The sequence below is a fragment of the Canis lupus genome, chromosome 8 (assembly GCF_048164855.1).
Source record: "Canis lupus baileyi chromosome 8, mCanLup2.hap1, whole genome shotgun sequence".
Taxonomy (NCBI): Eukaryota; Metazoa; Chordata; class Mammalia; order Carnivora; family Canidae; genus Canis; species Canis lupus.
In genome coordinates this window covers 23,687,968-23,709,789 of record NC_132845.1, presented here as the reverse complement: position 1 = coordinate 23,709,789, position 21,822 = coordinate 23,687,968, and positions in this window count along the sequence as shown.

Below are 21,822 nucleotides of genomic sequence, written 5' to 3'. Positions count from 1 at the left end.
TAGGAAATGACCCAGCTGACCTGCCAGTTTAAGCTGAGTCTGGATGGGGCCTCCTCCCTGACAACTTCCCAGCTGAGCTGACCTTCCAATTTAATTTGATTCTGGGTGGGCTGTCCTAGCAGATCTGTCAAATAACATCAGACGGTGTGGCAACCAAAGTCTTTGGGGTTGAGACAAACAATAACAGTTAATAAATCATAAAGAGAGAAGCAGGGTTGAAAGTGAAGAAGGATGTTCTTTGGAGCTGGGACTGAGTGACTAGAACCAAGCAGAAGCCGGTCAGGCATGAAGGCGGTGTGTCCTGGTGCCTGGTCTCGGGCAATGTTGGTAGATGACTGCACCGTGTTCTGACACTTAGCAGGGACTCCAAAGTGTATCACTGTGCTAGGGTGACTTAAAGGTCGAAGAAGACAGGCTCTAGAGTTGTCGTGAGAACTAAGGATGATCATGCATATAACGGCTCCTGCTGTTAGTGAGCTGTGGCTCCGTAATTAATAAGCAAATGCTGTGATCACTACCCCTACTGCCCTAATTACCAGTGTCTCCCAACTACAATGTGCTCGACACTTTTAGTCCTCGCAGAGAATGCAATTAATACTAGAGAAAGACATTAATAGAGATCAGGAGATTGAGGTTCAGAGAAAGCTGAGTTCAAATTCCAACCCCGTTACACTTCAGCTGTATGAGCTTAATCAATTCATGTCACCTGGAGCCTCGATTTTCTATTTTTCAAAATGGGGATGATGCTAATGGCTTGAACGGATGCTGTGGGATTGAAGGCAGCTTTCATAAAGGGTCTGGCCCACAGTGGTAGTCAGTAAATAATAGTCGTTAGTGGTATTATTTCCATTTATTAAGTTGAACATCACTGTGGGGGTCTTTGAAGGAGAGGAATGAATTTTTTCTCCACTTATACAAAAACAAAGGACAATTCCGCAGGGCACTCCTGCCAGAGGAGGAGGCCCTCAATGTAAACCCATTAACATAAGCATTTTTAATCTATTCTTGCTATTCTATAGCAAGAAAACTCCAGGGTCAGCCCAAAGTAGCTTTAGTTTTTACTCTTGTGATTGTCCTTTCTTAGCCCATGGAGGGAGGTGGGAAGGCTTAAATGTCCTGAGAGATTGATTAATGGGGTATTTTTAGAAGAAAAACTTTTTTCTTGACTTGAGATTTGGGGATTTTAAAGTTCTAAATTGACCATCGGTGTCTTCAAAGATTAGAGAAGAATATATGAACTTCCCAGATTGTGTGAAAAACTGTGGGAGCATTGCACGTCTGTAGAATGGTTACCAAAAAAAAAAAAAAAAATCAGCAAACACTCCCTCCTGAGCGAGACTGAGGGAAACAGGCAGGGGAGCCGGGTGCAGTCATCGCGGGGGGCTGGGGTGGGGGCCAGACCCAGGGGGGAGGGGCCCGCGAGACGCTTTCGTCGCGGGGGGACCCGTGCGCTCTGCCCGGGGGCTGACCAAGCGGGAGCCGAGGCGTGGAAAACTCGCACTCAAGCCCCAACCCCACAGCCTGGGCCGTGCACAGACCCGGCCTCGGGGGGGGGGGGGGGGCGCCCCGAGGGCGGCGGCGGGACCCGGTCGTGCCGCCTCCCCGGCCTCTCCCCATCCTCTCCCAGGCCTCTCTCCGGCCTCTCCCAGGCCTCTCCCCATCCTCTGCCCATCCTCTGCCCATCCTCTCCCCATCCTCTCCCCGGCCTCTCCCCGGCCTCTCCCGGGCCTCTCCCGGGCCTCTCTCCGGCCTCTCTCCGGCCTCTCCCGGGCCTCTCCCGGGCCTCTCTCCGGCCTCTCTCCGGCCTCTCCCGGGCCTCTCCTGGGCCTCTCCCAGGCCTCTCCCCATCCTCTCCCCAGCCTCTCCCCAGCCTCTCCCCAGCCTCTCCCCAGCCTCTCCCGGGCCTCTCCCAGGCCTCTCCCTGGCCTCTCTCCGGCCTCTCCTGGGCCTCTCTTCAGCCTCTCCCCATCCTCTCCCCGGCCTCTCCCCGGCCTCTCCCCGGCCTCTCCCGGGCCTCTCCCGGGCCTCTCTCCGGCCTCTCTCCGTCCTCTCCGCGGCCTCTCCTGGGCCTCTCTCCGGCCTCTCCCAGGCCTCTCCCCATCCTCTCCCCGGCCTCTCCCCATCCTCTCCCCGGCCTCTCCCCATCCTCTCCCCGGCCTCTCCCGGGCCTCTCCCCGGCCCGCCGCCAGCACCCAGAGCGACGACGTGGGCGCTGCAAGCAGCCGGAGCTGGGTCTGCAGGTGTTGGGTGAAACCGCGCACAGCCCACCGAGGTCCCGGGGCTGGCAGTGGGCCCACGGGGAGGGGGAACGAGCCTCCCAGCTGTGGGGGCCCGCGGGGCGCCAGGGTGCTGAGCGCTCAGCGCCTCCAAGAGGGGCCACCCCCCCCCACCACCACCACCGCCGCAGTCTGTTTCTGAGCTTCCGCATCCTCGCTTCCGGGGAGAAGGCTCAGCTTGGTCAGAGGCCAGAGCCGCTAGGCGGCTGGTCAGGCGCCCGCAAGAGGCCCAGGGGCTGGGTGGGGCGGCCCGGCTCCGGGAGAGTCGCGGGGGCCGCGCGGGCCCGCACCCACCAGGCACCCCCGTCCCACCCCGTCCGTCCCATGATTGCCCTATTTGGGCACATTTGCAAAAAGAGCTGCTCGCCCCCACGCCTTTATTCCCCAAGTACAGCAGATGGCTTCGGCGCAGTGTTTCAAATCAGATGTTAGGCAGAGCCGAGCCGGGCCCAGAGCATCTGGGTTTGCAAGAAGCAGGGCGCAGAGCCTGCGAGGCCGGGAGAGCGCGGACCCAGAGCCCGCGGGAGGGCAGCGGCCTCCCCTCCCCACCTCCAGCCCCGGGATTCTTGTGTCTAACTTTAGTGCGAGGCAAGGTGTGTGCTCACAGAGCGCAGCAAGTGGATTGTTTCAGGAGGGAGAAACTTTAGGTCAATTCCTTTCCAACACACACGCATATACACACGGACAAAATGCTATCACAATTTTCCTATTTAAATTATTTTAAATGGGGTATTAAAAGGAGCAAATGAAAAAAAAAAGGAATAATTCAGCTCCATGCAATGTTCATGTGTTTCAAAAACCTAAGTGGGTTGGGTTCAAAAGGACATGCTGCTGTTTCTGAAGATTATACTCTGTCTTTTTAAAAGACTGTCAGGTACAGAGTTAGTGAAGTTGTGAGGCAAAGACACACGGTGTAGAAATTACTTGTTTTTGTCAATATCTGAAGAAAAATTGAGGAATCAGAGTGGTTTCAGAGTGTCCAGTTGGATATTCGTCAGCCTTGTTGTACTGCCAGCTTGTTAGTCACAGTATGGTGCTGTGACCTTAGGCATGCTCCTGCACCTCCTTGGAGGCCCCAGTTTGATAATCTGCAAAATGAGAGGGAGGCCCCATCTTGCCCTAATATTCTATGAATAAATTAAATTCCACCTACTTAACTAATACATATTAAGTACTATGATATCTGCTATAATACTTGGCACATAAGTGCTGAGGAAGTGATGGCTATCATCACGAATAACAATATAAACTTCCCATATCTGCCATTATCATCATATCAATTTTCTTTTTTTTTAAGACTTTATTTATTTATTCATGGGAGACACAGAGAGAGAGAGAGAGAGAGAGAGGCAGAGACACAGGCAGAGAGAGAAGCAGGCTCCATGCAGGGAGCCTGACGCAGGACACGATCCCAGGTCTTTAGGATCACGCCCTGGGCTGAAGGCGATGCTAAACCGCTGAGCCACCCCGGCTGCCCTCAATTTTCTTTAAACATCAGTTGCTTTAACTTAAAAAGAAAAGACTGGGCAGCTCAGACTTAGACCGTGATCCCGGCTGGGCCTGTGGAGAAAGGGGGAAAGCAGGTGCTCACTTCCATACCTTACTTCAAGAAAGCAGAGTGAGCAGCCCATTATCATGTTCTCTTCTGGCAGCATTTCCTGATTTCACCAATGGTTTCTCTTGGGGATTGTATGGAAAAGGAATATGGGACCCAAACCTTTCCTTCTTCCCATCTCTGAAAGCTTGTTCTCATCTACTTAAAGATACGCTCTTCTTGGTCCTTAAAGCTATTTTAAAATAATATATATTTGTGTGTTCCCTATTCTGAAAAGTAATGACCTTTTCAACTAGAAAAGGTCTAAGAATAAACCAGTGGAAATTATAACATAAAGCTTAAACACGTAGGGTTCTGCTCCTGGTGACTCTTTCTACGTTTCCCTTAGTAAACGGTATCCATTTCACTGTGCAAGTCAGGATTATCCTAGGCTTTTCTCTTCCCACTTTCACCTTCTCCTTCCCCCTTTTCTTCCTCCTACTTCTACCAGTAGTTAGTTATATAATGCCCTATATTTGATGAGTATTTGTTGAATCAACACCACTAATACCTAAAAATTATATAGGGCTTACTGTGTGCCAGATACTCTTCTTAACATCTTATATGTATTTACTTATGTAATTTTCACAATTCCATCATCCCCATATAACATATGGGGAAACTGAGTCACAGAGGTCTTAAGTGTCTTGCTTAGAGTCCCATGGCTAATAAATGGCAGAACTGCTTCTCAAATCCAGTCAGTTTAGCTTCAGAGGCTGTGTGCTCAATCACCATTCTTTAATGTCTCTTTCTATCTTGAGACATTTAGGTTTAATCTTGCCATCAGAGTCAAGTGTATTTGTTCCAAGTTGAATAAAACAGTATATTGCTTGTGCTTAGCTATTGTTTTTCTGTAATTTGTCCTACAGATACTATTTAAGTTTCTTACCTTCCCAATTGAGTAGGTGCATCCTGGAGCTCTTAGAATGGCATGGACACCAGTGCAGAGAAGTGTCAGGTGGCTCCATCACTCCTCCCTGGCAGCCTCACCACAGCCCAGTTTCTCATGTACACACAAGTCGGCAGGATGGGGAGCAGCAGGAGAGAAAGCATCAGAGGTAAACTGAGATTGGCATAAGCAGGGAAAGGAATACAGACTTGAGGGGCACCTGGGTGGCTCAGTCAGTTAAATGTCTGCCTTTGGCTCAGGTCATGATCCCAGGGTCCTGGGATTGAGACCCACATGCTTAGCAGGGAGGCTGCTTCTCCCTCTCTTCCCTGCTTGTGCTCACTCTCACTATCTCTCTCTCACACACACATAAATAAATAAAATCTTAAAAAAAAAATCAAGTCTTGATTCAATAACCTATTATGAAGAATTGGAAGTCTACAACAGGGTGTGAGATGACCCAAGCTATGCTTTTAGGAAGGTCAATTTGATAGCAGTGCAAGGGAGGGAGGGGCATGAGAACAGGCTGGAAGCAGGGATAGCAACGTACCAACTCATTCCTCAGCTGCCTCTGCTGAACCATGGTGAGGGCTTCAAGCTGTGCAATACAAATGGGAAAGGACAGATCAAGTTGAGAGATGCCTTGGAGGTAAAATTGGCCTCAGTGCCTGGGTAGACAGAGCCGGTAAGGGGGAGAAGACAAACAGGTTTTCAGAGAGCAGGAGAAAGGTAATATCAGTGGGTGGCAATGGTGAACAAGATAGGCATGGGCTGTGCCTTATAGACTAGCTTATAGTCTAGTGGCGACACATACTAGATAAACAGGCTAAAAAATTATGTCAATTTCTATAAAAGAAGAGATAGAATATGAGGTGGCAAGCAGAAAAAGAGGTCTACTTAGAGGTAGAAAAATAAGCAGTGAAGTCTTGTGTCATAGAATCCAAGGAAGTGGCAAATCTCAGCAAGAAAGAGATGGTAACAATATTAGGATGTTATAGGATTTAGCACTAGATGGCCATTAATGGCTTTGGAGAGCACAATCTGTAGAGTGGATGGGAGAGAAAATTGTGCTCAGTCAGTTCGAGAGTGACCGAGGCATGAAAAAAACAAGAGAAATCAGCCCATGCCATGCTTTGTGGAAGTTTGGCAGAGAAGGAAAGAAATAGGAGTAGCTGGAAAAGGAAGCAGGCTTGAGAGGACTTTCCTAAGATGAGGGCAAGGGTAAGTACTTCGTGGCCTCAGGGAGAGGTGAAAAATTCAGCAGACGGAAGGGCACAGAGGAAGGGGAAGAGAGGATTAAGAGCGGAATTGCACAGAGAAGTAAGGCCCCTTGGCCCAGAAGACAGCACATTATCAGGGGGCTTGAAAAGTAAAAGAACTAGGTGTCTTGAATGAGGTCAGGAAGCAGCCTAGGAAACATTTGCCCCTCCAGATGGGCTGCATCTGAAAGATACCACCACTCTCTTACAAAGAGAGAGCTGCGTGCCAGGAGAGACTCCTGAAATAGTCTGTTATTACAAATTCAATACACAAACAGTATTTGCAAAATCACGCCAGCATTTATCTCAAGAAATCAATAAAAAGTATTAAGTGGCTCTGATTTTCCTTTTACCATCTGAAACAGGAAAAATCTAGTAAGCTGTTTGGCTAGACATTACTTAAATCAATTACCTACAAATAATTAAATTTATTTTCAAGTACAACAAAATAGGAAAATCATTTCAACTGTCTCCTTTAGATGGATGTATTTTCACAGTGGGCAATGCATAAGTTGAAGGGAAATAAAAAAGAAGAAAAATAACATTTATTGAGCACCTACTAGGTTCCAAGTGTCTTGGATTAGATATAAGATGTCTGTTCTCACTGAATCCTAATACCCTATAAGGTAGACCTTGTCACCTTACTACATGAAAATGAGGTTCAAACACGTTAAAGAGCTATTCTCCTGAATGATCATCCTTTAATGTAACTACCCTAGATGTTTATGTCTAGAGACTGGCTTGGCACCAACCTCTAGACCACTGTGTTTGGCACTCTTTGCAGCATGGTAACCCCAGAGCACTAAACAATCCCATTCTTATGATTTATCATCAGAAGGACCTTAGGAACTCACCATTTCACTCATAACCATTTGTAATATATATGGTCTCAGACATCTTTCTTGCCCACAGTCTCCTCTCTGGCAATTACCTGGCCCTTAGCCCTTGTTGAAGGGGCAGTCCCAGGTAGTTAGACTCAACAGCTCTGCCCTTTGATCACAGCTCAGGAGATATCCCAAGATGGAACCTTTCATCCAAGGCCTGGACTGGTCAGCTCCTCTCTAACATGAATCTAAGACACAGAAAATGCATCAAGTTGTGATGGGCTCTGGAACTAAGAACCACGTAGGTGTGAGGTTGGAGTTGGTGCCAAACCAAAGCCATGAGCAAGTTCTAGTATGTGTCATGAGAGCAGCAAACATGAATAGAGAGAAGCAGCTGATCTGAGGAGAAGAGAATGGGAAAGAAACAGAGAATGAAGGTTAAGAAACCACATAGCCCCGGGAAAAGAGATTATTTCCATCTTTGATTCCTGTCTATTTGAGGCTTCCCTATACTTCATCTCAGGCCCTTTGTGCCCATATTATCTAATGTAGCTTTATAATAAACCTTACTTTTTGAATTTGTAAATAAAAATTATTGACTCAAGAATTGCTCATTTAACACAAAATGTTGCATTAACAATATAGTGACATTAGCTAACATTGAGTGCTGCACATCCAAAGTGCCATGCATTCATTACTTCATTTGATCCATAAGGAACGTGTTAATTCTCTTCTCATCTTACAGGTAATGATACAGTGATGCAGAAAGGTGAACTCCATCGTAAACTCATTGCCTAGCACAAGTGGGACCCTACTTCCATCCTCAAATAAACTCTACTTTGCCTGTGTTTCAACTCAAAGTTAATTCAGGTCTTAAATCCAAGAGGGTTTTCTAGCAGTTTAATTGGTGGAATGGGAGTAATTCATTTCTTTTTCAGCTATAGAAACAAGTTGCAAATAGCTACAGAAAACAAAATTTATTCCTGAACCAAAAATTAAAACTTAATAATGCACAAGCAAATTGCATTGAGCTTTTATCACATTTTGCCCTTGCTGAACATTTTTGGCTTCAACAGCTGCTCCATGAAATGTAACTGTCACTACAGTGAATAAATAAGCAACTATTGCTGTGATACAGCTGCCCCTTCTAACAACATTAGGGCAAAGCCTTTAGTGGAACCACAGGCCGGAAGAGAGCTACATTCTTACTGAATATGGATGGGGTTTCATGTGGTCTATAGCGATCCCCAGCGATTACAGTGTACGTAGAAGGGCAAATGAGCTTCATAGTGGACATTTACTCTTTAGCCTGCCCAGCAGACATTCCTTCCTCTGGGGATTTTTCCAAACCTAACTCCACTTTAACTATGTGATTACTATGGGAGAGCTGCCATTTTTTTCAATGAGCCTCCCTACCTGGCCACAGTCAGTTGGTCCAAGCCGGGCCAACCAGAGCCTTCCCTTTGGATTTTGCACACTGGAACCAAGAAAGAGAATCAGTGTCTAGGAAAGGAGAATTTAAAATGTAAAACTCAGGAGCTATCAGCAGGCCATGTTTTCTACTGCACATTGGAAGGTAGCCTTCTAAGAGAGAATAAAGCCAACATTCAGAGACAAAAGAAGAATGTTAAAAGCATTTGAATCCCTGGTTACAATAGTTTTTGGGTCTAGCTGTATCACTGCTCTCCCCACATTTCATTACTCAATCCCTTCTTGGATTACATAGGCCAATAAATTCCCCTTTTATCTAAATTGGCTTGATTTATGTTTCTGTTGTTTTGTATAAGAGTCCTAACACAATCTTATCATTTGTTCTCAATTTTTGTGGCCATTTGTAAGGGAGGACATACTCTCTTTCCTCAAAAAAACTTGGGTAGCCTCAATATGTTCCTTTCCTTTCCATTATCTTTTCTCTAACCAATATTCCCCTACTACAAAGATTAGCCTCCCAATTCCATGATCTTTACAAACATCTTAGAGTCAGAGCCACCATATCAAAGAACCTCAGGAGTGCTATTTGCAAATGTGAATCACATCCTCTGGAGTTGCACAATACATAGTCATATTCAGCAGCCCTGCTAATACCCAGGACGGAGTTTTTAATGCTGAAGAGAGCATTATTAGCTTGTTTACTTACAATGTTAGCATAAAGTTTATGGAGGGCAAGATGGCAGATGTGGCCTCCAAACAAACCGAAGTGCTATATAAGAACAAAAAGTTATAGGGGTGCCTGGATGGCTCAGGGAGTTAAGCATCTGCCTTTGGCTCAGGTCATGATCTCAGGGTCCTTGGAATATGCCCTGCATCAGGCTCCCTGCTCAGCGTGGAGTCTGCCTGAGATTCTCTCCCTCTGTTCTTCCCCCATAATCATGCTCTCTCTTTCTCTAAAATAAGTAAATAAATCTTTTTAAAAACAAGTGATATTCTCTGAATATAGATTTGCTAACCCAGTAGGATGGGCCAGCCATCTCAAATATGGGATGCCAATAACAAAACAGTGCTGGCAAGGCCTGTGGGAGGATGAAGGGCATTGAAGGCTGACAAAAGCCATAGAAGAGAGAACTGCATGGGTCATTCAGGTTTTCATCCTCATGGTCAGTAGTACAGATGAAAAGAGACTCTTAGTCTTCCTTTAGTGATTCTGCTTATTAGATGTAGTCTATATAATATTCTAGTAATATCCCAATGCCAGGGGCCCTCTAATCACACTGCACTTCCCACACCAGCTCAGTTTGTCCAGATGGAAGGGGAAAGGGTACCAGATCTTCCACAGCCTTTGCCTTTGTTAGAACTTGCTCAGGAATCAAGGTAAACTAAACCATCACGTGGACATGATAAATAAGTCAAACTTTTTGAAGCAGAGAAAAAGAAGCAGGGGCAGGGTTCTACATTCAACACGGGAATGTACATTCAAAAGGACTGTTTTTTGTTTTTTTTGTTTTTTTTTTTAAAGAGAAAGTCTTCTTTCTTTCCTTAGCACCCTATTCCAGGTAATTCAAAGATTGTCATATTTAAGGAGCAAAAAAAATTTCTATAGCCTTGCTATTCAAGGTATGGCTAGAACAGTTGCACCTGAGAGCTGGTCAGAAATGCAGAATCTCAGCCCTACCCCAACCCCACTGAATCAGCATCTGCACTATAACAGGATTCCCATGCACATTTCAGTTTAAGAAGCCCCAACTTGAGGTACTTATTCAAGATGCAGATTTCTAGGCATTGCATCTAAAGATTCTGATTCTGCAGGTCTCAGGATGGGCTGAGGGAGCTATAATTTACCAAGCATCTCTGGTGTTTTTTTTTTTTTTCTGGAATTTCCTGGACCACACTTTGCAAAATACCCCAACCCCAAATTTCCCTTAACACTGGTAAAAAACAATTTCTTATTCTTCAACATATTTGAAGGAGTAAGGAAAAGAAACATAGAAAGGAACAGTTTCTTTCTTTTGCAGGAAGCCAATGGTCAGAGAAAAACAGATTATCAATGTCTGTTACTATCTCTCTACCATTGCAGTATGTCCTCCCTCTGAGCTAAACAAGCAATAGGAAGAGCAGATGGGAAGACCAAGAAATAGGGAGCCAGAAGAGTGGGAAAATGGGACAGAAGAGAGACAACTAAGTGGAGAACACAAGAGAGAGAAGGGAAACAAAGTGGATCATTGCCACAAGATCCATATTATGATTATCATTAAGAATTAGAATTCCAGTAATATGAAATAAGCAGGACCTGCTTAAAGCAACCATAAAAGACTCCTGAGAGACTTAAAGGATTTGAATAAATAGAAAATATATATTACTCTTGGATAGGAAAAGAGTATTATAAAAATATCAGTTCCCCTTAAATTAATCTAGAAATATTTTTTCAAGTTGATAAAATGATACAGAAGTTCATCTGCAAAAATAAACATGTGAGAACAGAGAGAACGAGCAGTTATAGCTTTATCAGATATGAAAATATATTGTAAAGCTATGCTAAGTAGAAAGTTTGCCATTGACGCTAGTATAATCAGACCTAATAAATATAGATACTTGATACATGGTAAGGTAAATAATAAATAGCATATTAAATAGTATGTTTATTGGATAAACTAGATAAATAAACATTGTGCAAATATTTAATATTTAATATTGAATCAGTTAAATAGCCATCTGCAAAATTAAATTACTGCTTATACAAAAATAAGTTGCAGATGGAACAAAAACTCAAATAGATAAATAAGAAAGCACAAAAATACTAAAATAATACCTATGTGAATAACCTTCTTTTATTATTATTCAAGAAGAGTAAAGGCCATTCTAAACATGAAATAAAGCCCATAGCCATAAAAAGATTGCTAAATTTTAATGCATAAATCCTAAAAAGTTTTTTTTTTTTTTTTGACGGAAGCCAAAATAAGGGGATCCCTGGGTGGCTCAGCAGTTTAGCGCCTGCCTTTGGCCCAGGGCGTGATCCTGGAGTCCCGGGATCGAGTCCCACATCAGGTTCCCTGCATGGTGCCTGCTTCTCTCTCTCTGTGTCTCTCGTGAATAGATGAATGGAATCTTTAAACAAAAAAAGTCAAAATAAAAATTGTAAACTTGGAAAAAGATTATAATACATATAACAGACTGTTTATATGAAAAAATAATCCAACAGAAAAATTGGGAAATGACATAAACCAACAGCTGAAAATATTAATGATCAGTAAATATATGAAAAGATGTTCAATATCACTCATAGTAAATGAAATTAAAACAAAAATGAGATACCATATTTTATAGATTAACAATGCTTTTTAATAGTTTTATAATACTTGATCTTGAATCTCATACACTGTTGGCAAGATTACAAAGTAGTACAAACTTTTTGGAGGCCACTATGGCAATATTAATCCAAGTTATAAATACTATACTCTTTGACCAATAAATTTCACTATAAGGATTTACCCTACAAAAATAATTGATATGTGTGTAAAGGTATCTGTAGAAGGATATTTGTAGTAGCAAAAACACTGAGAACAACCTTCAATAGAGATTTTGATAAATGCATTATAACATGAATATACCATGGACTATTATGCAATGTGAGAAGGAACAAGATGGATCTACATCTATCTTTATAGAAAGATGACTAGGAAATAGTAAATGATCAGGGGCAGCTGATCACTTCAGAGCAGAATATGTAGTATAATCCTTGATCATAAAGGCATGATGTCTGAAAATACACAGCCTACGTTGCAACCAGGTTTCCTACTCATAAACCTTCAAGACCTTAAGTGGAAATACTCGACCACTCTGTACCTCTACATATTGAAGGTGAGAATAACACTATGTACTTTACCTAGTGCTGTGAAAACTAAACAAAATAGACATGTAAATTGCTTAGCACAATACTGAACATAGAGTTAGCACTCTGCACAAGAAGCAATTCACAGTGGTTCTCTCTGGGAAGTAGGGCTGGGCTTGGAGCTTGCCTGGGACTTCTATTTTATACTTTGCTATACTGTTTGATTTTCAACTCAAACATACTACATTTACAATAAAAAATTCTCAATTTAAATTTCAAGTTAAAGAATCATATCAGAAATTTATTTTAAAAGACTATTCCCTACGTATTTCAATATTTGTCATATTCTCAAATTAAATTCCACTCAAAAATAAATGTCTATACTCTTTCCTCAAATATGAAAACCAAACAGCAGTTCTCTAGCATCTGTAAATCTCATACTACCCATCCAGACAGGAGGGCTGAATTTGCTTGGTGAAGGATAACAGCAGTGAGTCACAAGGCTTAAGTTGACTTATTTGTTGTTATAATAAACCATTATTCATTCATTCTCTAAAGTATATAAGACAGACTGACCTTGGTAGCATTCTTTAGGAGTGAGAAGACTGTAAGCCAAATATGTAATCATCAGAATCAAAATCTGATTTCTGGATCATCAGAAAAATCGGCCTCTTCTGCTGCCAAATGATCCTCCTGCTGACCACATTTTCAGTCAATCAGAATATAATCCTATCACAGGCAGTGAGCGAGCGTGAGGATTGCATTTTGTTTCATAGCTGTTCTAAACATGATTACTGCTTTCATCACACAGCCATATCATCAAGTCAATAAGGATTTTCTATACTGACTTTTCATGTTGCACAGACTGTCGAGAGGAACCCGGGTAATTCCAATTTGCTGCACAAAACCCAGTTCTGCAGAGAATAGATTAATACCTATTCACCTTGGCTTGCTCAGGATAAACCACGGTACTACTCACCAGTCCATTAGGACATTTCTTTTATTCCAAATATATGAAAAACTCACTAACCTTAAGTCCTCTCAAAAATAGGTTCCTCTTTTGAAAATAGACTTTTAAGACATTTCTCATACTCAAGCTATGGATGCTGTGAAAATCGTACTATTGCATTCCATTCTTTGCACATCCCTACATTTAAAAAAAAAATCAGACAACAGTCTCCCCTTTTGAAACTCTGAGTCGCTTGGCACAGTAATGACTAGCCCAACGGGATTTTATGGACAGAAACCAACAGCATTCAATTGTCAAAATATTCTTCCAGCCTCAGATGTAAGCTCAGTCCCAAAAGGACATGGAATCACATCTTTCGGCCCAAAGCTCTACGGCCCCAAAGCTGACTGTGAGGAAATGAACCAACATGCAGAAAAATATTTCCTTGAAAAGTCCTGTGGTTTGGGCAGCCCCCATGGCTCAGTGGTTTAGCGCCGCTGCAGCCCAGGGCGTGATCCTGGAGGCTCTGGATGGACTCCCACGTCAGGCTCTCTGTATGATGCCTGCTTCTCCCTCTGCCTGTGTCTCTGCCTCTCTCTCTCTGTCTCTATGAATTAAAAAAAAAAAAAAAGTCCTGTGGCTTGCCATGAGAAATAGAAGAAGTCTTGGGGTGCCTAGGTGGCTCAGTTGGTTAAGCCTCTGCCTTCAGCTCGGGTCATGATCCCAGAGTCCTGAGATAAAGCCCCACATCCGCTCCCTGCTGAGCAGGGAGCCTGTTTCTCTCTCTCCATCTGCACCGCCCCCTGCTCATGCACAAGTGCTCTCTCAAATGAATAAATAAAAAATCTTTACCAAAAAAAAAAAGCAATAGAAAAAGTCTTAAGGATCTGGAAAAAAAAGAGAGGTATATGTCATAGTTATCATTGTAAAAGAGATAACTACGTATTCAAGGTGTGAGAAATATTTAGAAGAAAAGAATAATAAAGAGATCAGGAGACATAATAACATCTTTTTCCTACCACCAATCTATCTCTTGCTCCAAAAAACATATATATTTTACCAGGAGCACTGCAAATCTCCCATACTGAATAACAAAAACTTTCCATGTGCCTGTTCAGCTACTGCCACCATTTCACAGCAAAACATTAATAGTAATAATAGTGACTATCTTTACTTCCTTAACCCCCAATGTCTCTTCACCTCACCCTAATCAGACTTCCATGGCACAGTAACTGCTTTTTTCAAGTCACTAGTGAACTCCATGTTACCAAATACAATGGTTATATTTCTGACCTCATTCACCTCAACTTCTCAACCACCACCTCATTGAAAAACTCTTCTTTTGTCATTTTTGACATTATGACATTATGATATCTTGGTTTTCCTACTAAACACAGGTGTCCCCTTGGTCTCATTTGCAATTCATCATCCTCGGCTTCCTTCTGAACCCTGGCATGTCCCATAACTGAATGCAATTCTCTCCTTTCTATCTTCCCTTACACCATTGAGATCTCATCCAGTCCTATGGCTTCAAATACCATCCATATACTGATGACTTCCAAGGGAGATCTCTGGTACAAGTATCTCCCTTAAACTCTAATCAGCTATCCAAAGGCCTAGGTGACATTTCCACATCAATGCCTAATAGAATGTCAACCTTAATGTGTCTAAGCAGAGCTCCTAATTTTCTCCCCTAAACTTGCTCCTCTTTTAGGCTTCCTTGTTTCAGAAATGGCATTATCATGAACCCAGCTTCTAAGCCAAAACCTACGATTCACCCTTAACCTCTTTTTCTCATCACCTTTTATATCAAATTATCAAGTCCAGTAATCTAACCCCATAGAATATCTGAAATGCATCATTTATCTCCATTACCATTCCCTCTACCCTAGCCCAAGACACATTTATCTCTCACCTCATGAAGTGAGAGCTCAACTTTCAATGAGATAGCAGCTCACAGAAATATACAATAGCCTCCTAATTGTTTTTTCTGATTACCAAAGAAACCTTTTAAAATATTAATCAGATCATGCTCCTCCCCCGTCGTCTGAAATTTTCCAGTGGTTCTCTATCCTTCTTAGAACAACACCCAAACCTCTTACACTGTCTTCAATGCCCTGTATGATTTGGCCTCTGACTTGAATGAGCTTATCTTTCTCCCTCATTAAAATCCAGTCATGCTGGCTCTTCTTCTATTCTTTGAATATACTGAGATTTATCTCACTTCAAATGTTGCATAAACAATGTATTCTACTTAGAATTTTCTTTCTCCAAATCTTCCTATGGCTTATTTCTTCTGGTCAAAATGAATCTTGGGTTAGATGGAATCACTCCAGAGTAATTGCCTTGACTACCTAACAAAAATAGCCTACCAATTCTCTCTCTCCTGGTCACTCCCTGTAACAACCTCCTACTTTCTTTCTTTCATAACATTGATAACAATCTGAAATTAGTATTTTTAAATTATTTTTCTATGTCCTTTCCCCCTCCCATTAGAATATACACTCCATATAAACAAGAACTACTGCTATTCTGGATCCCTACTACACAGAAGAATATTTGGCACATAATAAGAACCCAATAAAATGGCTGAGAAGAGCTAACAAATAAATGGATAACAAAGATAGTGCAAATGTAAGCTTTGCATCCATTTACTGAGCCATTCCAAATATTTACCAGGTGCTTTGTTGTGATGTTCAAGTTGGATATAAAAATAAGCAAGTATTCCTCTGCCCTTGAGGAGGGGCATCCCCAAAACCAAATTTATCAAGAACTACCAAAGAAAAGCCAAGGTAAATAGGTATACTAGAAGGAAGTGTACAGATCTTTGTTTTTGTGACATCAAATAATTATATGTAGATATTTACAGAACTAAAAAAAATAGGCAGCTTTCAAAGGTTGAAAAAATACACAGCTTTCAAATATTGAGGACAAAAGTCAGACTGGAATAATCAAGAGATAATTATTATAGAAAACAAAATTGTTGTAGGAACAAAGTAGCCCATTTGTTTAGAAGCTGAGAAGGAAGAATAAAAAGGACAAACATAATAAAATCAACAGATATTTCTGAGCCTGGTAATGACATACATGGCACATGTGTGAAAGGAGGAAAGGAGGTAAAGAAGGAGAAAGAAAAGGATGGAAAACAAAAAGGAAGATGAGAGAAAGAAGAAGCCAAGAATAGCATGGAGAATAAAACACAAGGAAAAATAAAATGTATGTGCATCAATAATCAGAGACAGAGAGGTGGGGAGACCATTAAGTCTGATGTATGTCAGACAGAAACTGGGCCCATGAGTTGGAAGTTCCACTAGACCAGGAGCTTTCCAAAGGCCTGGGCTACAGCTTACTTTGTGTTCCCAGCTCCTGGTATAGTGATTGTTATGTGGGAAGTTTTCAAGAGGCTCTATGATATGATGGAAAATGCCAGAATGAGATAGCAGCTCACAGAAATTTCAAAGTGGGGCTGTATTAATCGGCTCATGCTGCCATAACAGAATACCAGAGGCTGGGTGGCTTAAATAAGAGAAATTTATTTTCTCACTGTTCTGGAGGATAGATGTTCAAGATCAAGGTGCCATCAGCATTAGCTTCTGGCAAGACCTCTTCTCCTATCTTGTAGATGGCAACCTTCTACTGTGTCCTCACTGTGTCCCTACGAAGCCTTTCCTCTGTGTACATGAAGCAAGGGGGAAAAAGTCCTGGCATCTCTTTCTCTTTTCATAAGGACACCAGTTCTGTTGGATTAGGGCTCTAGCCTCATGATCTCATTTAACCTTAATTATCTCTTTAAAGGCCCTATCTCCAAATACAGTCACATTGGAGGTTAGGACTTCAACATGACTTTGGGTCAGTGGGGAGGACACAATTCAGTCCACAACAGGTGCCAAAAAACAGACAACTCCAGAACTCTCAAGGAGAATATCAGTGCATCAAGAAAGTGGAGTTGAAAAGATGAATGAGAAGTTATTCTTTGGGAAAACTTTGGAGTTTGATGTTCTCCCTTCCTCCAAAGGTGGTAGAGGGACTGTGTGATCTCTCAGCTCGAGCCTAGTGAGAGGGGCTTTAACTCAACCATTGAAAGGAGGCCTTGATGTGTATACATGCTCCTGGTGCAAGGCTTAGGAGACTGGTCCTGATGCATATCCGAAGAATCCGGAAATGAGAGGCTGTGCTTATCAGCCTAAGGTGGTGCTAAGGTGCAATAGACTGCTGTCTTTGAGAAGTAAGTGCCCCCCCACCAATGGCTAGGCAACGAATACATGAGTGTTTCCCACATGGGGGGATATAGCCTGGAGCCAGTTTAAGTGCTCCCCAAGAGGACCACCTTGGCAAGGGTAAAGGATGCCAATAGAGAGAGTCTTATCTACACAGAAAGCCTAGAAAGCTAGATATTGGCTATCAGGAGAAAATGTACTTCTTAAGGTTATAGTTCCAAGATTCCAGCAGAGACGCTCCTAAAAATCAATGGAAACCAGTCCAAGGGACTCAGCTTTGAATAACTGAGCCAGAAAATGCAAGACTGTCTTATGATAGTACCGGTCAAGTAAGAACTTTCCATTCTCACTTTTCCTACCTGCCTCTTTGTGCTCCAAGAGTAAAGGGTCAGAACCCACAACTAGTAACTTGGGAAAGAAAAAAAAGAAAAAGAAGAAAGTATACTGTAGTCTGTAACAAGGCAGGTCGCTAGCCACCACAAGCTGAGGAAAAGGAGAATGTTTACTTCAAAACCGAGTTAGGTTTTTTTAATTGGACCAAGCATTCTAGTCTTGGAACTAAGATTACAAAAGTCATGGAGTTTGCCAGAGTTTTTACTCTGTAGCAGGAAAACAACATCCATAGCTAAAAAATTTCAAGGAATAGTAGCAGGAAAACTAGAAGTGCCTACTGATTACATCTCATAAGAATGCTTGTTCAGCATATTGGTTATGCTGGCATAGGGCCTGCCACATAGGACACTGAATACACTTTTTGATCAATGTAAATAAAATCACTCAGAAATACTAGCAAACTCAAATAGTATTTAATCTGCTTCACTTTTCATGTACTTTTATGTTTCACTGTGAATGCTCCCAGTAGCTCCATCATTGATGTGGGCCCTATTATTATCTGTTCTATGAATGAGGAAATTGAGGCACAGAGAAATACCCCAGAAACAGCATCTGTGAATTGGGAGCTCCACTAGTCATTGAGTTTCCAGAAGAATAGAACATATCTAGGAAGGGGGAGAGCCAGGATTCATACCCAGGCAACATGTCTCAGAGACACTCTCTTTACCTCCATCCTGTTCTGCTCTGTCATATTAGCAACATTTTATTGGTTGTCTAATATGTGCTGTATGTTGGGTATGTTGACAATGGTGAAGCGAAATGCTGCCCTGTCCTCAAGGAATTTTCATTCTAGAAAGGAAGAACAAGTAACAAACAGGTAAATACATAAATACAAGAGCAATGAAAGAAATAAACAGGCTACTATAGTGGAAGGTACACACAGAACCACTTTCAGATGTGTAGTCAGAGAAGATCTCTCTGAAAAGGTGACATTTAAGCTCAGTAAGTGTGAGAAGGAGCAAGTCAGCCAACCTAGAAGGGAATTTTAAAAATCAAGTAAAATAGCAGATTTGCCACTGATCTTATAAAATGTGCTTTAAATGGAAAGTGAGTTGACAGAGGTTAAAATGTGATATGCTTTGTGTCATATGCTTTAAGAGATGATGTCAACATTTACTCAAGAGACTGGAAGAGCAAACCCCCATGTGAGCACACCTCACTCCCCCATCCCCCCCCCTTCCCTTGGCACATCCTGGGATGGGAGATGACTTGGGCTAAGCATTTAATGAGCCCTCCTAAGGCTCCTGATGGGTTCTTGCTCTACCTGCAGCTAGACGAGCAACCACAAGACATACGTGGCTCAGGGCAGGCTCTTTGTTCTATTCCTTTTGGATCAAAAGAAACACAGTTTGAATGTGAGAGAAGAGAAAAAGAACAGGAGCTTAAACTCCCATTATGCCATACAAGAAAGCAAGGGGTACCATCGTCAGAACACCCCTACTAGTTGGTACAAACTAGGGCAGGTGGGAAAGTATTTCTTGCTGTGAGTTTCAACCATACCATCTCTGAGAATTAATAGTTGTCCTTGGGAAGTGTGTATGTGTGCATATCTGTCTGTCTATCTGTCTGTATGAACACATGTTCCAACAGTTTGAATTTTGAGAAAAATAAAGAAATATGTTTCCATCTCCACCCACAAGACAAACTCCTAGGTGACCAGGTTGGATGCTCAAGTCTACTCTGGATTGTCTACACAGACTCAGAGTTCTATAGATACAGAGCTGTGAGTGAGAGCGGGAGGATCTTTCTGAGGACTGTTAGTCCAAACTGAGTTATTCACATTTAAGAACTAGGGATGGAGATTAAGATCCATCTCTGCGGATGGAAGATGCATGGAGAGTCACGTGGTGGAGATTAGAAAAAGGACACACTCTTGCTGAAATGGCTGACTTAGAAACAGTACAAAATTAAAAAAAAAAAAGAAAGAAACAGTACAAAATTAATAACTTTGTTATTGGGGACCAATAACCAATAACCAATAACTTTGTTGCTGGGGACCAGCAAGAGAATTCTCTTTTAAAGATGGGTTTTCCGTGAAATATGATATGGGAAAGGTCATATTCAAGCCCAGCTTAAATAGACCTCCTACCCTAAAATTCCCTGTAGTTAATCATGTATCTTGCAACCCTGTGAAACAGTCCTGCAGAAACAAGAGATGAGCAGGCAAAGGAAGCATGGTTGGCCATATTCTCATTGCTTTGATGTCTCGCCAAGGGAGTTACATCTCATGTAGGGAGGCATGGTAAATACCAATACCATGGTAGATTCCAGCAGGAATTTCAGTCAGGGACAACTGCAGGAGTGGGTGGGCCTGGAGACCTTGAGGGACAGAAGGAATACATGATGATGGGGTGGGCAATTTAGGAGCAGGTATGAAATAACCCCTCTGTTTCCCTATATCTTTATAGGAGAAGAAACCTATGGAAGAAGGAAAAGTGAACACTTGAGTAAACCAACCCCAGACCATATTGGAGACATAAAACTGTGTGTGCTGTCTAATTTGGCCCTGTCAGGCCAATGTAGCTATTCCTTTTGTATATAGGTCTTCTCTGGTAAGAAGCCAAATATTGAAGCCCACTTCCTCCCAGAAAGACAAAAGCTCTCTTGGGCTTTCAGCATTGGCTGGTCACTGCCAGATCAAAATGCCCACCCAGGGGAGAATGGGAAGGTTGCCTGAGGAAACTATCCTCTTGAAATGTACCTTTTCTTGGTATCCAGGCAGAAAAGGGGCTAATAATTTATGGCTCTCCATCCTATGGTATATTCATATCTATAAATGTGTGCATGTAAAAGTGTATTTCTTCTATTTTTTTATTCTTCTGTTAAGAATGTAATGGACTCAGTCCTGGGACTTTTGAGAATTGTCATGCTGAACTTGTGGTTTTCTCTAATCTATACACATTTCATTATTTGCCAATGGTGCCATAGCTACTGCTGTGACTAGCAAGTTCATATTTCCCACAAATGGGCCCATCTCCTAAAGAACTATATTAAGAAAGGAAAAGTAACCTTTCATTAGTCTTATCAACATAATTTGAATAACCTGGAAGCTAAGCAAATTGGGACTTCTATACATTAATATTCTTCTTTTTTTTTTTTTTTTACAAAGGATTTATACTTATGTTCTGGCATCTTGCAGATTCGTTCTTAGCCTCCCCTGTTTCAGATCAAACCCTGTCAAATTCTACCTAAAGCCTTATACTCCTAGCCTCAGGGCCTATGATTCCTCATATGTTCCCTTGGTGCTAAGTACTCTGGTGGCACTGAGCAAAAAAAAAAAAAAAAAAAATCACAGTCTTAACCATGGTTAGATTTTAATTTCATTACTTTGGACTTTAACCTGCCCTCTAATTAAACAATGAACTGAGGAAAATCTAATTACTTTTCCAATATTTCATCACATCGCATTCTTGATTATTGCCATGTCACATTGAACAACTCACAGAGACTTCCTGAACATGGATAACAATCATCTTTTTCTAAACAAAGGCTGTAGTAATGCCCTTCATCAAAGAGTGGAAACATTTTTGTTTTTGTTTTGTCTGTTTTTTTTTTTGTAGTTTCACCCCTATCATGAGCTTAGTCAAGTTGAAGGCTACTCAGGTAGCCAAAGGCATTTGAAACACACTACAATAGGACTCAGCCTGTAACAATTCTCTTTTGCATTAGAAGACAGACATATGACCTTTCCTTCAGTCAGGAGCGAGTGGGTAAATGGATTATCTGATTGACTGGGTATGACAGTGCTGTTGAGAAATATACTTTAAACATATTTGGCAAGTTGAAAATGGTGTGGCCCATTAGGATTAGATTATGTTAATCTGGGTTGTCATGCAGTAGGAAAGCAGTTCTGCTATAATGGTACATTGTAAAGAACTGCACGGGTCCTTCAGGTGGAAATGGCCTTTTGGTACTGAGGACAGCTAGATGCAACAGAACCCAGAGACAGCATATAAGCTCTGCTACTTCCTCATCTCCTATAATTAATTGCTTTTATGAGGAAGATTAAACAAGACTGGGACCCCCTCTTGTTGCTTGATTGACTACCACTGGCCTTATGGATAATGGATAAATGAGAGAAATAAGGAAATCAATGGACTAGGTCTAGGCTTTCACCCTTTGCCTCATCATTTAAGCCGTCCCTACTCAAGCTCTCCA